The sequence below is a fragment of the Neofelis nebulosa genome, chromosome 4, assembly GCF_028018385.1.
Source record: "Neofelis nebulosa isolate mNeoNeb1 chromosome 4, mNeoNeb1.pri, whole genome shotgun sequence".
Classification (NCBI taxonomy): Eukaryota; Metazoa; Chordata; class Mammalia; order Carnivora; family Felidae; genus Neofelis; species Neofelis nebulosa.
In genome coordinates, this window is record NC_080785.1 from 16724315 (window position 1) to 16742999 (window position 18685).

The 18685-nt window shown below is 41.6% G+C and overlaps 1 protein-coding gene across 12 annotated transcripts in view; it reads left to right on the plus strand.

Annotated features, from left to right (window-relative positions):
- Window positions 1-18685, plus strand: part of DGKI (diacylglycerol kinase iota) — a 452201-nt gene that overhangs the window by 112271 nt on the left and 321245 nt on the right. The gene's annotated exons all lie outside the window — the stretch shown is intronic.

Genomic DNA, 18685 nt, shown 5'->3' on the forward strand with positions numbered 1-18685 from the left:
TGAGAGAGAGACGGAGCACAATCAGGGAAGGGGCAGAGAGAGAGAGGGAGAGAGAAAATCTCAAGCAGGCTCTGTGCTGCTAGCAACAGAGCCCTACCTACATAGGACTCCATCCCGTGAACCATGAGATCATGACCTGAGCCAAAACCAAGAGTCGGACACTTAACAGACTGAGCCACCCAAGTGCTCCAATGCTATTTTTGTTCTTTTAAATGCTGTTATTTAGCAAAATAAGTAAGTTGGCAACCCTTGATCAGTCATCTTACTTTTTTCCTCAGTGATTTTAATTTCGTGTAAATAGCCATCTTTTAAAACATACTTATCTTTTCTGGGCCAGAATTAATTTGGACAAAGTTAACTAGCTAGGATAATGAAATCATTAGTCCTTGAGAGCTACTGACATGTAGCCTAGCTCCCAAGACCTTCAAAATAAAGGATATGAGATTACCCATGGAAATTGGATTTCAAAAGCTGTAGTAATGGAGAAGTAGAGTAGCTGTAGAAATAGAGTAATAGAGAAATAGAGAAAGTTAACTTAAAGATTCAGAATGGCTCCCCTGTCAGCCAGACTTGACTTTAATCGATTAAAACTATTAGTATGTTTTTTTTTTTTTTTAATTTTTTTTTTTTTTTTAATTTTTGGGACAGAGAGAGACAGAGCATGAACGGGGGAGGGGCAGAGAGAGAGGGAGACACAGAATCGGAAACAGGCTCCAGGCTCCGAGCCATCAGCCCAGAGCCTGACGCGGGGCTCGAACTCACGGACCGCGAGATCGTGACCTGGCTGAAGTCGGACACTTAACCGACTGCGCCACCCAGGCGCCCCAAAACTATTAGTATGTTTAATGGAAGAATGTTTGATGAACAATGAGGCGGATTGGCCAAGGGAACATAGAGAAGCCACTGGGACAAAGCTGGTGGCGCCTGTCTGAACACTGATTAGACAACAAGAGCATGTCTTTGGGGACGGGATACACTGGCAGAGACTCTGTGGGTGCTTTGGGTCAGAGAGGCTGGGCTGTGTGAGCCTGATGTCAACCATCCCAGTAACTGCATCTAACTGGCCTTCATCTATTTCTACCCTCTTTTTTCCTAGTTTTCTAAGTAGGAAGAGAATGCTATGGTGCTAGGGGGTGAGATATTACTTCCCTAACAGACTGACAATTCAAGGCCCTGTGTGGATCTTTCCTCAATAGAAATTAATAAACTGGCATTCTGGATTTATCCCTCAGTCTCACCCATGGGAAAAGGATTCTTTAATGTGCTGACAAAGTCTGGTTCCTGAGCCTGTGGGGTTGAGACTCTGGTGTTATCAGCCAACAGGACTCTGAGCTGTAACTCTCCCCAGGTGGGAACAAACTCTGGTGTCGCCACTGTTATTTTTTTCTTTTCTTCTCCCACCTTTATTGAGGAAAATTGACAAACACAATTATATGTTTTTAATATGTACAGTGTGATGCATTGGTATACACACACATTGTAGAAATATGGCCAAGATCAAGATAATTAACATACCCATCACCTCACACACTTAACTCGTGGGTATATTGAAAATGTGAGATCTACTCTCAGCAACTTTCAAGTACACAATACTGTATTAACTACAGTCACCATGCTGTACATTAGATCCTGAAAAATCGTTCTTCTTACAACTGAAAATTTGTACCCTTTGACCTGTATCTCTCCATTTTCCCCTTCCTCTAGTCTTTGGCACCCAGCATTCTCTTCTCTGTTTCTATGAAATTGACTTCTTTTTCTTGATCCCACATATTAAGTGATACTATATATAGTATTTGTCTTTCTCTGGCTTATTTCACTTGAATTATGCTCTCCAGGCTCATCCATGTAGCCACATATGGCAGGATTTCCTTGTTTGTGGCTGAATAATATTCCACTGTAAATAAATAAATACACACACACACACACACACACACACACACACACACACTACATTTTCTTTACGCATCCATCTGTCAGGGGACACTTAGGTTATTTCCATGTCTTGGCTACTATGAGTAATGCTGCAGTCAACGTGGGGTTGCAGATATCTCTTCAAGATACTGATGAAGGGAACCCTTATACACTGTCGGGGGGAATGTAAATTGCCATGATGGAAGACAGTCTACTCCTGGGTGTATATCTGAAGGAAACATTGCCAGTGTTTTGGACTACATTGTGACTTGCCATAATTTTTCTTTTGGAGTTCCCTCCAAAATTACCATTTAGAAGAAAATACCAAATTAATAGAATGTTTATTGACCAGGCATTCTGCAGAAAATTGTGTTAAAGAATAACATTTGCCATTTTTCATTGGGCAGTTAGTTTGCAGTCAAAAATTTTTTTCATTGTTTCTTATAGAGAATAGCTTCAAGCTTTTGTAAATTTTTTTTTTGCACATAATTTTTTTCACGTGATTTTGGATTATTCTGTGGTGATAACCCCAAGCTGGTTCCTCTTTCTTTGTCCTTAATTCTGACAGATTATTCGTCTTGCAGATCTTGAAGGAGGTGGGTAGAGAAGGGTATAATCATAACAAGATTATTCTTAGATACCCAGTTCTTATCACACACAAAATGTTTTAAGTTTTTGCTATAAAAAATTATATGCATTTTTCCTCACGGTTTTCAGATTATCTCACTCCTGAGGCTCAAGGCTGTTGACGTGACATGGAACATTTGGGGGGGAAATTTTAAAAAATATAGTTATTTGAGAGTTTGACGTACATTTGGAAAAGTTCACACACTTGTAAACATTCTGCTTTGAGTTATTTGAGTTATTTCCCTACTTTCTTTTTTTTTTAATGTTTATTTTTTATTTTTGAGACAGAGAGAGACAGAGCACGAGCGGGGGAGGGGCAGAGAGAGAGAGGGAGACAGAGAATCCCAAGCAGGCTCCAGGCTCAGAGCTGTCAGCACAGAGCCTGACGCGGGGCTCAAACCCACAGTGAGATCGTGATCTGAGCCAAAGTCAAACACTCAACTGACTGAGCCACCCAGGCGCCCTTCCCTACTTTCTTTATCTGCTCATTTGTCATTATGTAAATAGAGCCCTTCAGAGAAGGAGAGAGGGAAGTAATTTTTTGCCCAAATATCCCCTCTTTCTTTTTTTTCTTTCTTTTCTTTTCTTTTTCTTTTTTTTTTTGCATTTGATCAGAATGCCCTCTGTGCTTGATTCTGGGTGGGTATAGAGAGCTTTGTAGAGGAGCAGTGGGGTTAAGCCTGGGCCTTATGGGTGTTACCTAACCGGGCAGTTTGGAACAAAATCTTTTCTGGATGACAACCTTTTTGTCCTTTTCATATGATGTAATTAGAAATGAAAATAAGATGAAATACCAACTAGTTGAAGTCTGCTCTTCTCCTAGATGAGGGTCATGTGGGAAAGAGTAGCTAGTAATTTTTGTCCCCTTTTCTTTCTTTTATATGACTTTAGACACCTGATTATTAATGTCATCTCTGGCAAGGATAAAAGTCCTGTTTCCATGGAAATGGCATTAGGAAGGAGCTTTGGGATCTAAACATCTCTTCATGAGATAATGTTTTGTTTTCTTTTGCAGATCTTGAAAACAGTAGTACCTTTAACTAGCAATATGCGTAAATCGATGCTTTGACACATAAAATAGAAATATATAAAAACTATTTCATCAGAGTTTATATCAGACCTGTAATAACAAAGTAGCAAGATCATTTAGGAATGAGGAATGGACTCCCAGGGGAAGTCACAAAAGCTTTACCAGTGTGCTTAAGATAAGAGGTTTTTGAGGAAATTAAAACAGAGGAAGCGATATACCATCATTATCTTTCATAAATGTGTCTGGTCAATGGTAGAGGTCAATAGGAATATAGCAACAATTATTGAACCTTAAAAGATATTTTTTAAAGGGATAAAGTTTTAGAAATCACCTCACTCTTAGGTGACTTCTTTAAGAAGTAAGGGTTGTTGATGATTTTGCCTGATATGTGAATCTTTCCCCACTCCTCCCCCCCCCTCGAAGAACTCATAGTTAGAAGGACAAAGCTCATGACCATATCATGTGTGAATTATCAAATTAGAATCTGCATTTTTCTCAGATTTGTGGAATTCTCAGATCTTTTTAGCAATTAACATTGTAATGTAGTATCATTGTATTTTGATGAATGATTTTGGTCTGGCAGAGTTGTTTTTGGTAACCACGTTATTAGCTTACTTGATGTTATTTCTCAGAATGGTGCCCATGAGAAAAATATTTCGAGACTGTACTCAGACTGGAAGAAGAAAGTATAGAAGAGGAGAGACCAGTTAGGAAGTTTACCCAGTGATCTAGGTGAGGAGGGCATGGATTGGTGGGGGCTGGGTGGGGGGGTGGAAAGAGGAGGTGTAGGGAATGGAGAGCTTCAAGACATGTTGTAGAGGTAGAACTGCCTGGATTTAGTGATGATTGGCTGTGGAGGTTGAACGTGCTAGAGTCCTCCAGGAGGATTCCTAGCAATTGAGCAGGTGAAACGATCACTAACTGAGACAGGGGAGGACCAAAAGTTGGGGCATGATCGATATAGGATCTTCAGAGTGAGACACAGCACACAGTGGAAACTGAGCTGGAGCTTAAAAATCTAAGTGACCACCAATATGGCATGTTACAACAGCTGACATTGAGTGAGGATTTGAGTATTCTATTTAGTAACTGATTTTAGGTACTATGTGACAGCTATAAAAATAAGAGATGATATAGTTGATAATAACCCTCCTCCCCCCCCCCCAAAAAAAAAAAAAAAAAAAAGAAAAGAAGGAAACACATCAGGTCAGGTCCAATAAAAATAGGTCAAGTGGACTTGAACAGAGTAAGAGAGGCTCAAAGAGAAATGTAAAAGTTTACCATTTTGTTCTCTTTTGGTTTGATTTACATAGAAATTCATGCTTGAATGGGAAATAGACGCTGTCATCAGAAGTCAGGAAACAAAAGCAGAGGAAGAGCAATTAAACAGATTGCTTTACCACCAGTTTTGTTTTGCTAAAGTTAATTAAATCTATTTATGTTTTATAATGAGGAAAATGTAACAAAAGTTATTTTTTTAATGACACAACCATTTTTAAGTTATTTGAAATAGAAATACGTCTGTTAGAGCCTCTTTTTCTAGCTGAGAGGAAGTTTCTCAGCAAGCCTCAAGACTTGAATGGTATCCTGTGATGTCACCGGGTCACCTCAGGGACATAGTGATATAATAGGAAAAACCAAAGTGAGGATGTTATAGGCCAGAAAATGTAATGAATTGGGGGAAGATTTATTGGCGTAGGGAAACTATGCTTATTTCAACCATTTGCCAAGGTGGTCCTGCTTGTATCTCTGCCCAGAAACATATATTTTAAATATCTTGAGCTATAGACTTATTTTTTTTAAAAAGTTTTTTTTAATGTTTATTCATTTTTGAGAGGGAGGAAAGAATGCATGTGTGGGGGAGGGGCAGAGAGAGAGAGAGAGAGGGAGACACAGAATCCAAAGCAGGGTCCGCGCTGTCAGTAGGAGCCTGGTGTGGGGCTGGAATCCACCAACCTTGAGATCGTGACCTGAGCCAAAGTCCAATGATCAACTGACTGAGCCCTCAGGCGCCCCTTGAGCTATAGACTTCTTACACAGAAACAAACAAACAAACAAACAAAAAACAAACTCTAAGAGCAACAATTCCACTGATTTATCATTTCTTCTCTAGGTAGAGTTTTTTGACCAGCTCTATTCTTGGCTTTGGTGTGTGCATGTTTGCGTGCGCGCGCGCGCGCACACACACACACACACACACACACACATATTTAGCGCAGCAAAAATGGAGAAAGGGAAGAAGTATGGGGTATGCACCGGAGAGAAACCATGGACTATGGGAGGGAGTGTGATGAAAGAGCAGAGGGGACATGGTATTAGCCGAATACCCATGATGAGGTTTTCCAGGAAACCTTTCCATACCTTCTCACCTCTCACCTGCTTCTTACCTTTGTGAATACTAATAACTTTTTTTCCACTCTGATTTTCCTCCTCCATCACCGGCTGCTCTTTTTAGCCTTTTTTGCTGGGACAGTCTTGCCTTTCCAACTTATAATTGTTCAGAGCCCCGGGCGTGGCATGAGCACTTCTGTTCCTCTCTGTCCTCAGATGCTCCCCCCTGGGACCTCACCTGGCCCAGTGACTTTACCTTTATGTGCTGAGGACAATGGGATGTTTGTTTCCAGTCCTTATCTGCCTCCTGAACTGCAGACTACCTACTGGACATCTTTGTTTATGTGTTTTACAGGCCTCTTAGACTTCATTGGTACAAAGCCAGATTCTTGGTTTCCATGTCTCCCAGCCCTTGGTCTTCCCTCAGTGTTCCTAAGTCAGTAAACGTCCTGCCCTTTGTCCTGAAACCTTGGGTCATCCTTGACTTCTTCTTTTTGTTGGTTTGTTTGGTTTGGTGTTTTAACTCATAATCCACCTTCAGTCCATTAGCAGACCGCTCTGCTTTCAAGATATATCTTGAATCTTAACTTCTTCTTGCAACTGATGCTGTTACCATTCTAATCCAAGTCACCATTGTCTGGACTATTGCACTAGCCTCCTACATGCTTTCTCTGACGACACCTGTTCCCTCCCACAGACACTCAGATTTATTTTCTACGCACCAGCAAATGTGGTTCTTTAAAACATAATTCTGTATGTACCACTCCCTGGCTTTTTAATGGTTTCTTTCCATACTTCGAAAATCCAAAGTCCTTTTCATGGCCTAGGAAGCCCTATGTGTTCTGGCCCCAGACGCTGCCTCAGTGTCTTCCTGTGGCTCTTCCTCACTCCCTGAGGTCTAGCTTCACTGACTTACTCGAACAGGACAAAAATCTGAAGTCCTTTGCCCCCCTGAGTTATGTCTGTCTGGTGTTCTTCTGGCTCTCTGTCACTTCATCTAAGGCTCTGCTCTCCTTCTCTGAGAGAACTTTGCTCACATCTTATCTAGAACAGCCTTTCTTACTCCGCTCTCATCCTTGTTTGCTACTGCTGCCGTTAGGATTTAAGTCTACATTCCAAGTGTGTTTCTGTTGTCTGACTCTCCAGCCAGTGGTAAGCTCTCTGAGCCTGGGGCTTGGTCAGGCTTTCCTGTTTCATGTGTCATATTCAAAACACTGCGTGCACATGAGGCATAAGTGTTAGCTTTATAAATATTAGCTGTCTGAACAGCAAAATCGATAACCAGGGAGATAGGATTTGATGTGTGTGACTGCCTATTTTGGCAGCCCCTGGGAAAGAGAAGTCTTCCCAGTGCTGGCAGGTGTCTAGCATGGTGCCTGGAGCAAAGTTTGCACATATAAATATGTGTTGAGTAAGTGAACAAATGATTAAGTGAGTGGATGAAGTCACGTTGGTAAATTACTTACCAGAACATCTTCGTCTGCTCTTTAGATCCATTCATTGTGGGAGGGTTAGTATTGCAAAGGAATGCAACCTTGTCTAAAGGGCCCGTGAAGACCTCTTTAAGGAGGGTAGATAATAGCATTCTTAATCTATCACGTACTGAGTGCTTATTGTGAGCCATCTGCTGTGCTTAGTGTCTTATGTGCCCTAACCAGTTTACCATCAGTCCCATTTTACAGATGGAGAAAATAAAGCACAGAGAAGTAGACTGATTTATTTCAAGATCTATGGCTAGTAACTGATAGAGGCAGACGCAGGCTGTCTAGTTCTAGAGACTGAAGTCTTCACTGTGGTGCTGTATGTCTAAGCAGAGGACAGAATAGAAGAGTATCTTGCTAGAAGGAGGATTGCAGTTAGGTAGGAGTTAGTGTTCGGGCAAATGGAATAATATGTACCAAGGGCCAGATCATGACCAGTTCCATTAAGTACATAACAGAGACATGCAAGAGGCTAAGAGATGAGCTTTGTTATTTAGCAGGGACCACATTGTGGAGGCCCACTAGGCTGTGGAAGGAGTTCAGACTTACCTTTGGCAAAGAGAAACATTAAGTGATTTTAAGCAGAAATGTTAGGTGTACAGATTTACCCTTTTAAATAGTCACGCTGGTGGCTCTGTGGAGGATAGGATGGATGGCAGGCAGGTGGAAGGCATGGAGACCAGTTAGAAAGGTCTTGCAATTGTTCTAGAAGGGATCATCAATACCTGGTCTAGTGTGGTGGTGGAGACCATGGAGAGGTACTGTAGATTTGAGGTTGAACCAACAGGCTCAGTGATAGGGTGAGAAAGAGGTAGGTAGGTAGTGTCATTTAGAGGGACCAGTTAATCACTTTGCTTCTAGGGCTTTATTCTATAGATGGAATAGTTATTGGTAATGTACACAGGCTGTATTTACAAGGATATTCATTGTAGGACTGTTTGTAATAGAATTAGACACAATTGCATGACTCCAAGGACTGCCATTCACAGAGGAGACAATGTGGAGGGCTCCCTGAATTGGGGCAAGTGGCGAATTAATTGCTAAGTTACATCCAAACAATGAAATATGATGCGGCAGTTGAAAAGAAAGGATGCAACTCTTTATGTATTGATGAATAATGACCTGCAAGATAATGTCATTAAGTAAAAAAAAAAAAGGTTCAGAACAATGACTAGTTTGCTCTGATTTATATTATAACAATCTGTACATACTCAAGTGTATACCTATAAATGTGTAATGTAGTTCTGGAAAGATACATACAATCTTTTAATGTAAAGTTTTATATAAAACTCTAAAAGGATTGGAGGATAATAGTAGGAAGGAAATTAACTTCTTTGTGCTTTTTAAATTGTTTAAAAATTTTTATTGATTTTTAGAGAGAAGAGAGAAAGTGTGAGCAGGGGAGGGGCAGAGAGAGAGAGGAGAGAGAGAATCCCAAGCAGATTCTGTGCTTTCAGTGTAGAACCTGACATGGGACTTTATCTCACAAACTGCGAGATCATGACCTGAGCTAAAATCAAGTGTCAGACGCTCAACCGACTGAGCCACCCAGGTGCCCCTTTGCACTTTTGAAAATCTATAGGTATTAACTATTAAAATAATGAAATTTAAAAACAAATAATAGAGACTTTATGATAATGTACTGACAAATAATTAAGCAAATGGGAATAAAGCAAACATTATTACTAGTTGATAACCACTTTTCTATTTAAAAACCTCTGACACAATTAAAATTTAAACCTTAATTATAAATTTCAAAGCAAAATTAAATATGGTTGTAATAAATACGGGATTTGAAATAGTGTGGGGGGAAGGGCAGCATTTGAAATTTTGAAGTATATAATAAATTGTAACAAAAATTATAAATATAAAACATTTGTTGTAGCATGTGAATGTAATTAATTGACTTTAAGGATTCAGATGCACACACAGGATTAAGATTGGGAAGAAAAGAGCTGGAGTTAGAAATACCATCACAGAAACTTTAAGTGTCTAATAATTTTACCAGAAAGCCCACTTTGCGAATTACTGTAGGGACTTGAGGTTCTTTTAAGTGTGAGGATTCTTAAGATTGATGAATTTGAGATTATACTTTCAGGCCTAAGATAACATTAGTTCCTTGGGAGGTGTGCAGAGCTCAGCGTCCTGCACTAGGTACACAGCTGCTATCAAAGCTTTGAGGCTTTGCTGTGTTCACCAAGGCATGTGAGAGTCTTCTGCAAGATGAAGGTGCATCGTAAGCGAGAAGAGTACAGTGGGCAGGCCCAGAGTACTAGGCCATGTCTGCCATTCTGGACTTCTTTATATTCTTATCCTGTAAGTAATTGTGGCCTTTTGAGAAGGGACAGAGTTCACCAGCCCTCCTTATCTGTGTATCCACAAAAATGCTTTAGGACCAGGTTGGTGACTTTTTTCAGAACTTACCTGGGTTCTGGGTGAACTTGGAATTGCAAAACTTTACGGTGGCAGTAGTAAAATTCCCTATTGTCATTATGTAGATGTCAGAAAACCTTAAAATTAGTTTTGAGGAAAAGGAATGACCAGATAAAGGCAAATTCCCATTAGAAAATATTTTTTCTCCTCAAACTCAATTGAAAAAAATATATGTATATAATAAAAAATAAATATACTTGTCTGAGTATCATTTCTCTCTAATCATCCTTTCAGAGACAAAAGTCCTAACATTGTGATGGCCTTGTCAGAGTTATCAGCGTAATTGTCTCTGAAGAATGGTGGTTTATGCCATTTTAAATGCAGAGAGAAGCAGGAATGAAGCTTAGGGTCTTTCCTTGTGTCCTGACAATGAGTCCGTTTAGAATGCACAAACTTCTAAATTCCTGTCTTCAGCTTCTCACTAGCAATTCTTCTCTCTTGAGATCTCTTGGTTGTTCTTTCTCTTGCTACTTGTTGTCATAATCAGTGAGAACAGTGATGGTGGGTGGCATGAGATAAAAGGTGGTGGGGCACTTGGTGTACCTGAGTGAAAAAAAAGAGAAAACGATGGGCCAGGGTCTATTTCCTGTGAAGACCAAACAAACAGACACTTGGACATTTAAGGAACTCAAAAATATAAAATGCAACAATCTTGAAGGGTATAGAATATTTAAGTTATTCCCCAATTTTTAAAAAAATGTTTGTTTATTTTTGAGAGAGAGAGGGAGAGCTGGGGAGGGGCAGAACGAGGGGGTGGGGCACAGAGGATCCAAAGCGGACTCTGTGCTGACAGCCAAGAGCCCAACGCGGGGCTTGAACCGTCGTGGGTCTCAAACCCATGAACCGTGAGATCATGGTCTGAGCTGAAGTCAGACGCCCAGCTGACTGAGCCACCCAGGCATCCAAGTTACCCCCAAATTTAAACTCCAGTGCTTCCTTTTGGGTCTGTCTTCAACCTATCTGTGGAGTGTGGGGGAAAGTGCTCAACTTTGGGGATTACATTGACAAACCTGGTTCAAAATGCTATTTGTACCTAATCAGATGTGTGAACTTGGGCATGTTCCAAAACTAATGTGAACCTCAGTTTCTGTATGAGTATAATGGGGTTAATAATCCTGTCTAAGTCAGAGAGGTCTGAGGACTGAGTGAGCGGATGTGTATCTATCTATCAGTATATATAAGTGGTCCCATTTAGTAGGCATTCAGTAAGTGTTCATTCTTTCTTTTGGCCACCTCCTTTCCCCCACTAGGGCAGTGTGTTTTTTAGATGTGGTTTGTGGATAGCTGGCACCAGAACCTCCTGAGGCATTTATTGGAAATGTCAGTTTGTGGACATCCCCCACCCAAAAGCCACTGGGCCAGAATTCCCCTGAGGAACTGGGAATTTTGGGTTAACAAGCTCCCTTGGGGATTCTGGTAGAAATAGTTTGGGGACCTTGGTGCTAAGGGGTGATGCCTTCCCAACCAGCCTCAGATGAATCCTGTCGAGGTCTCATTTGCCCACCTTTTTTCTATGGCACATTCCATTTTGGGGCCTCCGGAGGAGTGAGCTCCACTGGAAAACCTGGGTGAACTCAGCTCAGAAAGTGATGGATTCATGTTCAGGGGGAAATGGAGACATATTAACTCTTAAACTCTGTGATCTATTGACCAGATGCAGCAGGGCTCACCAAGAAAATCATCTGGTTTTAAGAGATAATCCTGGCAGAGTTGAGACGGTTGTAACTGGTCCTCGGCTGAGAGGCTGCTGTGACACTTTGCTGTGGGAGGAGCTCCCTGAAGGGACAGTGTCCCCACTGCACCCCTTGCAGCTCTAAGTCCATCAAGGGATCTGGCAGCACACCCCTTTTTACAGAAAGTGTTTGTGTGCCAAGGATCCTAGCTGGGCTGCAAACAACAGTCAGGTGCCTTTTAGGGTACATTTGGTGTGGATTCAGGTTTTAGGTCCTGTTTAAATTTCAGTGGCATTTAGGGGCGCCTGGGTGGCGCAGTCGGTTAAGCGTCCGACTTCAGCTAGGTCACAATCTCGCGGCCCGTGAGTTCGAGCCCCGCGTCAGGCTCTGGGCTGATGGCTCGGAGCCTGGAGCCTGTTTCCGATTCCGTGTCTCCCTCTCTCTTTGCCCCTCCCCCGTTCATGCTCTGTCTCTCTCTGTCCCAAAAATAAATTAAAAACGTTGAAAAAAATTTTTTTTAATTTCAGTGGCATTTAGTAAAGGTAGGTATAGAGTAGCAACTGGATACAGCTAATCTAGTCATCTAAGATGTTAAAATATTATGCGCTGAAACCAAGAACTCTTTGCTGACCAAAAAAAAAAAAATTGACAAAGTAAAAGACCATGTCCCTTGTGTATTTTATACACAAGAAATCCATCCCAGTGAAAAATCTGGCCCTTTATATTGTGATCACACTTGTTATAAGTCCCTCCAACAGGAAAATTTTTACATCACCAGCTCTGTGCTCTTAGAGTCACTGGTGCCTCTGCTAGAAGCTTCTTTGCTTCTTCATTGCTTAGGGCTGGGGAGACCACTACCAAAGTCCTAAAGACCACTGTTCTCATTTGGAGGAATTATGAGCCCCCTGAAACTGTGATTTTTCCCATGTTTTCCACCATCCTCCCTGGAGACTCTGGGTTTTCAGAGGATTTCCAGGGGCAGTGGGGAAGTCTGGCCTCAGCAAGTCTCCTGTTCTCCTGAGGCTTTGACTTGATGACTAGAGACGTGTTGGTTGGAACCTTGTGTGTTTTATAAAGGAAGCTCTCAGGTCCCTCAGACTGTCCTGAGTCAGAGAGAGTGTCCTCCCATTTTTAGTGGCATCGTTACTGTGCCTCTTCTTCACTGGTCTTGGTTCCTTTCTTAGCAACTGCTGACAACATTTGTAACTCCTGGCAGGGTGGCCTGTCTTCTCCAAGGGGCTGTCTTTGGGGTTCAAATCCCCACTCCATACTTTTTTAACTTGCTAAGTTATGTAACCTCCCTGGGCATCATCATACTAATCCAGAAAGCTGCTCTAACAGGAATGATACCATTGCCTAGTGTCGAATAGAAGGTAGATGATCAACTGCTCATCATCATTATCCTTACAAGGCTAGGAGCCATCGCCAGTCCAGTTGGTTCTTGGTTTTTTGTTTTGTTTTTAGTTTATTTGTATCTTATCAAGAGATATCCCTGTCTCACATTTTCTACAAGCACAGAGAGTTTTCTTTTTTTTTTTTTTTTTTTAAGTTTATTTATTTTGAGAGAGGGAGACACTGAGTGCGAGCGGGGAAGGGGCAGAGAGAGAGAGGGAGACACAGAATCTGAAGCAGGGTCCAGGCTCTGAGCTGTCAGCATAGAGCCTGACACGGGGCTCAAACTCGTGAACCATGAGATCATGACCTGAGCCAATCAACTCACTGGGCCACCCAGGCGCCCCTCATTTTCATTCACTTGAGGTGCCACGAGTGGGTGGCAGCACACGACTAAGTCCTCACTCCTCATTCTATATGGGGCTGCTCTCTGAGTACATTCTCAGAAGGCAGCCTCTGAGGAGCACCTCTGTCCTGGTGGAAGGGTGTTGAGCTCACAGTCCACTGGCGGGTTGCATCATTTACAACAAGGATGTTAAGGGGAAGTTTAAAGCCATTGGAAGTGGTACATATGGAAACAGTTTGATGCTGAGATGTTTTTCAGCCAGGAATGGCTGTTGGGCAGCAGGCTTTGTGTGAGAAGGCTTCATGAAGTGCGAAGGGGGGTGTGAACCCTGCTTGTCGTATTCCCTTGTCAGAATTTCCTCCTTTCCTCCTTCCTGCCTCCTTGCCACCCCACATGATATTTCTCTTCTCCCTAATTTTCATGGAAACCTAATTTAACACTTCCAAATATCTATGTAAAAAATAAAAACAAGGAAATAAAGAATATTTCTGTATGACCTTGTACACACACACACACACACACACACACACACACACACACACACAACGCGGCTGTTACTGAGTGGACCCATGCTTGATAATAAATGAGCAACTTTAAGCCTTGCAGAGGCTCCATGGCATCTTCTATGCTGATGTCACCTAAAATGTGCTTGTCTACTCTTTGATTTTATTTCATTTTTCATTTTCCTGAGAACTCATCCCTGCAACCAAAATGCCAAGTACTCATTTTAAATAGAGTTCTGGTTTCTTCTTCTAAGTTACAGAAAGAAAAAAAATACAATTTTTCTTTTCCTCCTTCTTCTTGAGAGCCCAAAATGCATGTCTGAGCCATTTCTGGCCATGATTTAGTAATAGGGCCTCCACATCCCACAGAGTCTAAACCACCACATTGAAGAAGGCATCCCTGTTGGAGTTTCTCTGTGTACAAGGCAAATTTCTTCCTGTACTTCCAATCGCATTCACAAATGTTGGCCACCTAGTATTTGCTTCTCACTTCGTTTCCCCGAATGAGACAAGACCCTGTCCCCAAGGATTCTATAATCTAATAAGAAAGGTTAGAAAAAGTGAATTGATCTTATAGTCTAAGTGGGATAGCACGAGTTCCACAAGAAGAGATAAGAGCCGGTCTTGAAGGAGAGACTCAAGTTAGCAGTGAGTAAAGGGTGTTGACATAATTTTCTGCAAGAGGCAGGCAGAAATGGAATAAAAACATTAGTGGAAAATTTTGCTTAAGCTGGGAGATAGAGCTGGTTGTTTGTTTTTGTTTTTGTTTTTTCTGTTTTACTTTTTCCGAAGGAGAGGCAAAGGAGTAGGTCAGTAATGGTGCTGAAGCATGTTTAAAGTTGAGGAGGGAAAGATTAGGGAGGCATCCACTCGACCTTTGGGTGTTTGTGCAGAGCCTTTTTGCAGGGGGTGGGGATGAAGTTTGGGACTGGAGGAGAGAACCTTTCTCGGTCAGTGATAAAATGTTCACTCTCAGTGTCCCCTTCAGTTTTCCAACACATGCTGTATGTATTCAAGAGTCTACATTATCATTTGCTTTTAAAGACCATTAAGAGAGTAGTGATTTCATTTTTAATTACTTCCCTGCTGAGTTTTCCTCCACTAGCGTCTTGTGCTTTACATTTGGCTTAACCTGTTCTGGATCCAGCTGTCTTTGGGTTACTGGTGTGAAGCAGAAGTGAGTGGCAGGCTATTATAGCATCGGAATGTGAGAGCAGTTGGGGATACCTGTGGGAATCGATCATGAGCTTGAACAGTGTGCGAGCTTCACTTAGGAAATTTTACAGTCATTTAAAGTCCTTTTGTGCAGCTTTTATTCTGACAACGAACCTTTTCATGAATGTTCACATTGTCTGAAGATGTTACAAATTTGTACTAAGACAGTTGTAAGAATGTTCCGTGATCCCCAGGAAGCTATAACATTGAACATCCTATTTCGGTTCCATTGAAGTTCTATTAATAAGAAAGATTTGGCGGACCAGAATGAGAATGGGTTCTCTTATTTGGTGATTCCCATTGTCCGTGACCTCCCTAGTAGGCCATTCAAGGCTTCACTCCTTTGCCCTCAGCCATGCAATGCAGCTTTATGCTCTGTTTCTTTCCTTCATGTTCCCTATGAGTCCCCACAGTGACTCTTTGTACCAGCCCAGGACATTCGTGGTCACAGCTCTGGGCCTTTGCTATGCTTTCGCCGCTTCATAGCAAAGTTTGAACCTGATTCTTAATCTGGTGAAATTCTTCTCAGGCTGAGCTCAAATGCCATCTCATCCCTGAACCTTTCCTACTTCCTTTCCCGGCAGATTTCACTCCCTCTTCTGTGCTCCTTGAAGACTAGCCATACCACTGATGTAACAACTTAGGGATTGTGTCATAGTTATGCGGTTCGTCTTCAGAGAGTATGGAGTGTTTCTGGGTAATGCATGTTTTTCCTAGTTGCTCTGCCTACTCTTCTTCTTTTTGTATTATTTTTTTTAAGTTTATTTATTTTGAGAGAGAGAGAAAGAGAGACACAGAGAGACACAGAGAGAGACAGAGAGAGACAGAGAGGGAGAGAGAGAGAGAGAGAGAGAGAGAGAGAGAGAGACAGAGAGACAGAGAATCCCCAAGCAGGCTCCATGCTGTCAGTGCAGAGCCCAACTCTGGGTTCAAACTCATGAAATGTGAGATCATGACCTGAGCCCAGATCAGAATCAAGAGTTGGATGCTTAACTGACTGAGCCGCCCAGGCGCCCCTACTCCTCTTTTTCTTTTGCACAAAACAGGGCGCTTTTGCATGCGCCCACACTTGCTTATTCTGTTGAGCATATGTCACAGTGCCACTTTAAATGAAGTTGGGCCTTAAAAGTTTTTTTTAATGTTTATTATTATTTTTTTTTGAGAGAGGGAAAGAGTGTGAGCGGGGAGGTGCAGAGAGAGAGGGAGACACTGAATCTGAAGCAGGCTCCAGGCTCTGAGCCGTCAGCACAGAGCCTGACACTGGGCTCAAACCTACTATCTGTGAGATCATGACCTGAGCTGAAGTCGGACTCTTAAGCAGTTGAGCCACTCAGGCATCCCTCGCTGGGCCTTTATAATGACTTGATTGGCGAGCGGCGCCTGGGTGGCTTGGTCAGTTGAGCCTCTGACTTTGGATCAGGTCATGGTCTCATGGTTTGTGGGTTTGAGCCCCATGTCAGGCTCTGTGCTGACAGCTCAGAGCCTGGAGCCTGCTTCAGATTGTGTCTCCCTCTCTCTCTGTCCCTTCCCTGCTCCTGCTCTGTCTCAAAAATAAATAAACATTAAAAATTAAAAAAAAAAAATAATGACCCGATAGGGCACCATGTAATACCCACATGTTTTGGAAGATGTTAAAAGGGCATTATTTCTGGACTTTCAGAATGAGAGGGAAGAGGTGAGTGGGCCTCATAGCCTTCCACCCTTCTTCATCATGAGACTAGCATACTGTTTGGGCCTAGGTTTCTCAATTTAGGTCTGGTAAGAACTGTTTAATAATACAAATGCCTAGGCCTCAGAACTTCTAATCTGGTAGGTCTATGGATGACCCCTAATTAAGAGCATGTTTCCGAAGCTTGACTAGAGACTCTGTGCACAGCTGGACTGAGGAGCATTGATCCCACAGTGACTTTTATCCCTGGCTGCATATTAGATCCCCACAGGGAGGTTTTTCAAATATCAGGTCCTACCCACACCATTTAAATTAGAATCTTTAAAACCAAACCACTGATCTAAAATTTGGTTTTTATTTATTTATTTTTATTAAATAATTTTTAAAATGTTTATTTATTTTTGAGGGAGGGAGAGAGAGCACGAGCAGGGGAGGGACAGAGAGAGAGAGGGAGACACAGAATCCAGGCCCCAGGCTCTGAGTTGTCAGCGTAGATCCCGACACGGGGCTTGAACCCACAAACTGTGAGGTCATGACCTGAGCCAAAGTCGGATGCTTAACCAGCTGAGCCACCCAGGCGCCCCTAAAATTTAGTTTTAAATGTCCTCCTTTCTACCAAGAAAGAAGATATGGAAAGGAGCATAGCAGTAACCAGACAGGGGTGATTTTATTATAGGAAACCACAGAGGCTTATTCTTAGTAGTTTTTATGGTGGTTATTTTAATTTTTGTTTTCTGTAGGAAGGAGAAATGGAAGATAACAATATGAACAGCAAGAAGGTAAGGATAAGGCCATTTCAGGTGGCAAAATTAGTATTTGTGAAGGTATGGAAATGAGCGATTTACTTCAGCTGATGGAAGAACTAAATATGTGAATTAGCAAGGTAGACCCTTGCATGAATGGATGCAGGGATGCAGTGGGCAGGGAAACTCAAAGTCTGGGTTGAGAATGTGGATTTAATGTTAGAGTTACTTTGTTTTTCAGCAGGGAAGTAATTTTACATACAGCAGTTCATTTCAACAAGATATCTTATTGCTATGGGTAGGGTGTGTCTTAGCTCATGCTGCATAAAAAAATACCAGAGACTGGGTGGCTTAAATTACAGAAATTTATTTCTCATTGTTCTGGAGGTTGGGAAGTCCAAGGTCAGGGTGCTCCTTGATTCATTTTTTATAAGGACACTAATGCCATCATTGGACCTTATCTAAACCTCCCAAAGGCCCACCTTCAAATACTATAACATTGGGAGTTTGTCCGATAGGTCATTTACAAATATCTTTTCCCATTCCGTCGGTTGCCTTTTAGTTTTGTTGATTGTTTCCTTTGCAGTGCAGAAACTTTTTCTCTTCATGAGGTCCCAATAGTTCATTTTGGCTTTTAATTCCCTTGCCTTTGGAGATGTGTCAAGTAAGAAATTGCTGCGGCTGAGGTCAGAGAGGTTTTTTCCTGCTTTCTCCTCTAGGGTTTTGATGGTTTCCTGTCTCACATTCAGGTCCTTTATCCATTTTGAGTTTATTTTTGTGAATGGTGTAAGAAAGTGATCTAGTTTCATTCCTCTGCATGTTGCTGTCCAGTTCTCCCAGCACCATTTGTTAAAGAGACTTTTTTCCTTTGGATTTTCTTTCCTGCTTTGTGAAAGATTAGTTGGCCATACTTTTGTGGGTCCAATTTTGGGGTCTCTATTCTATTCCATTGGTATGTGTGTCTGTTTTTGTGCCAATACCATGCTGTCTTGATGATTACAGCTTTGTAGTAGAGGCTAAAGTCTGGGATTGTGATGTCTACCGCTTTGGTCTTCTTCTTCAATATTACTTTGGCTATTTGGGACCTTTTGTGGTTCCACACAAATTTTAGGATTGTTTGTTCTAGCTTCGAGAAGAATGCTGGTGCAATTTTGATTGGGATTGCATTGAATATGTAGATAGCTTTGGGTAGTATTGACATTTGTGTTGGATATTTTTAACACTTAGTACCCTTGAAAGAATCCTAAATTCTTTTTTTTTAAATTTTTTAACTTTTTTTTATTTTTTTCATTTATTTTTTTTCAATATATGAAGTTTATTGTCAAATTGGA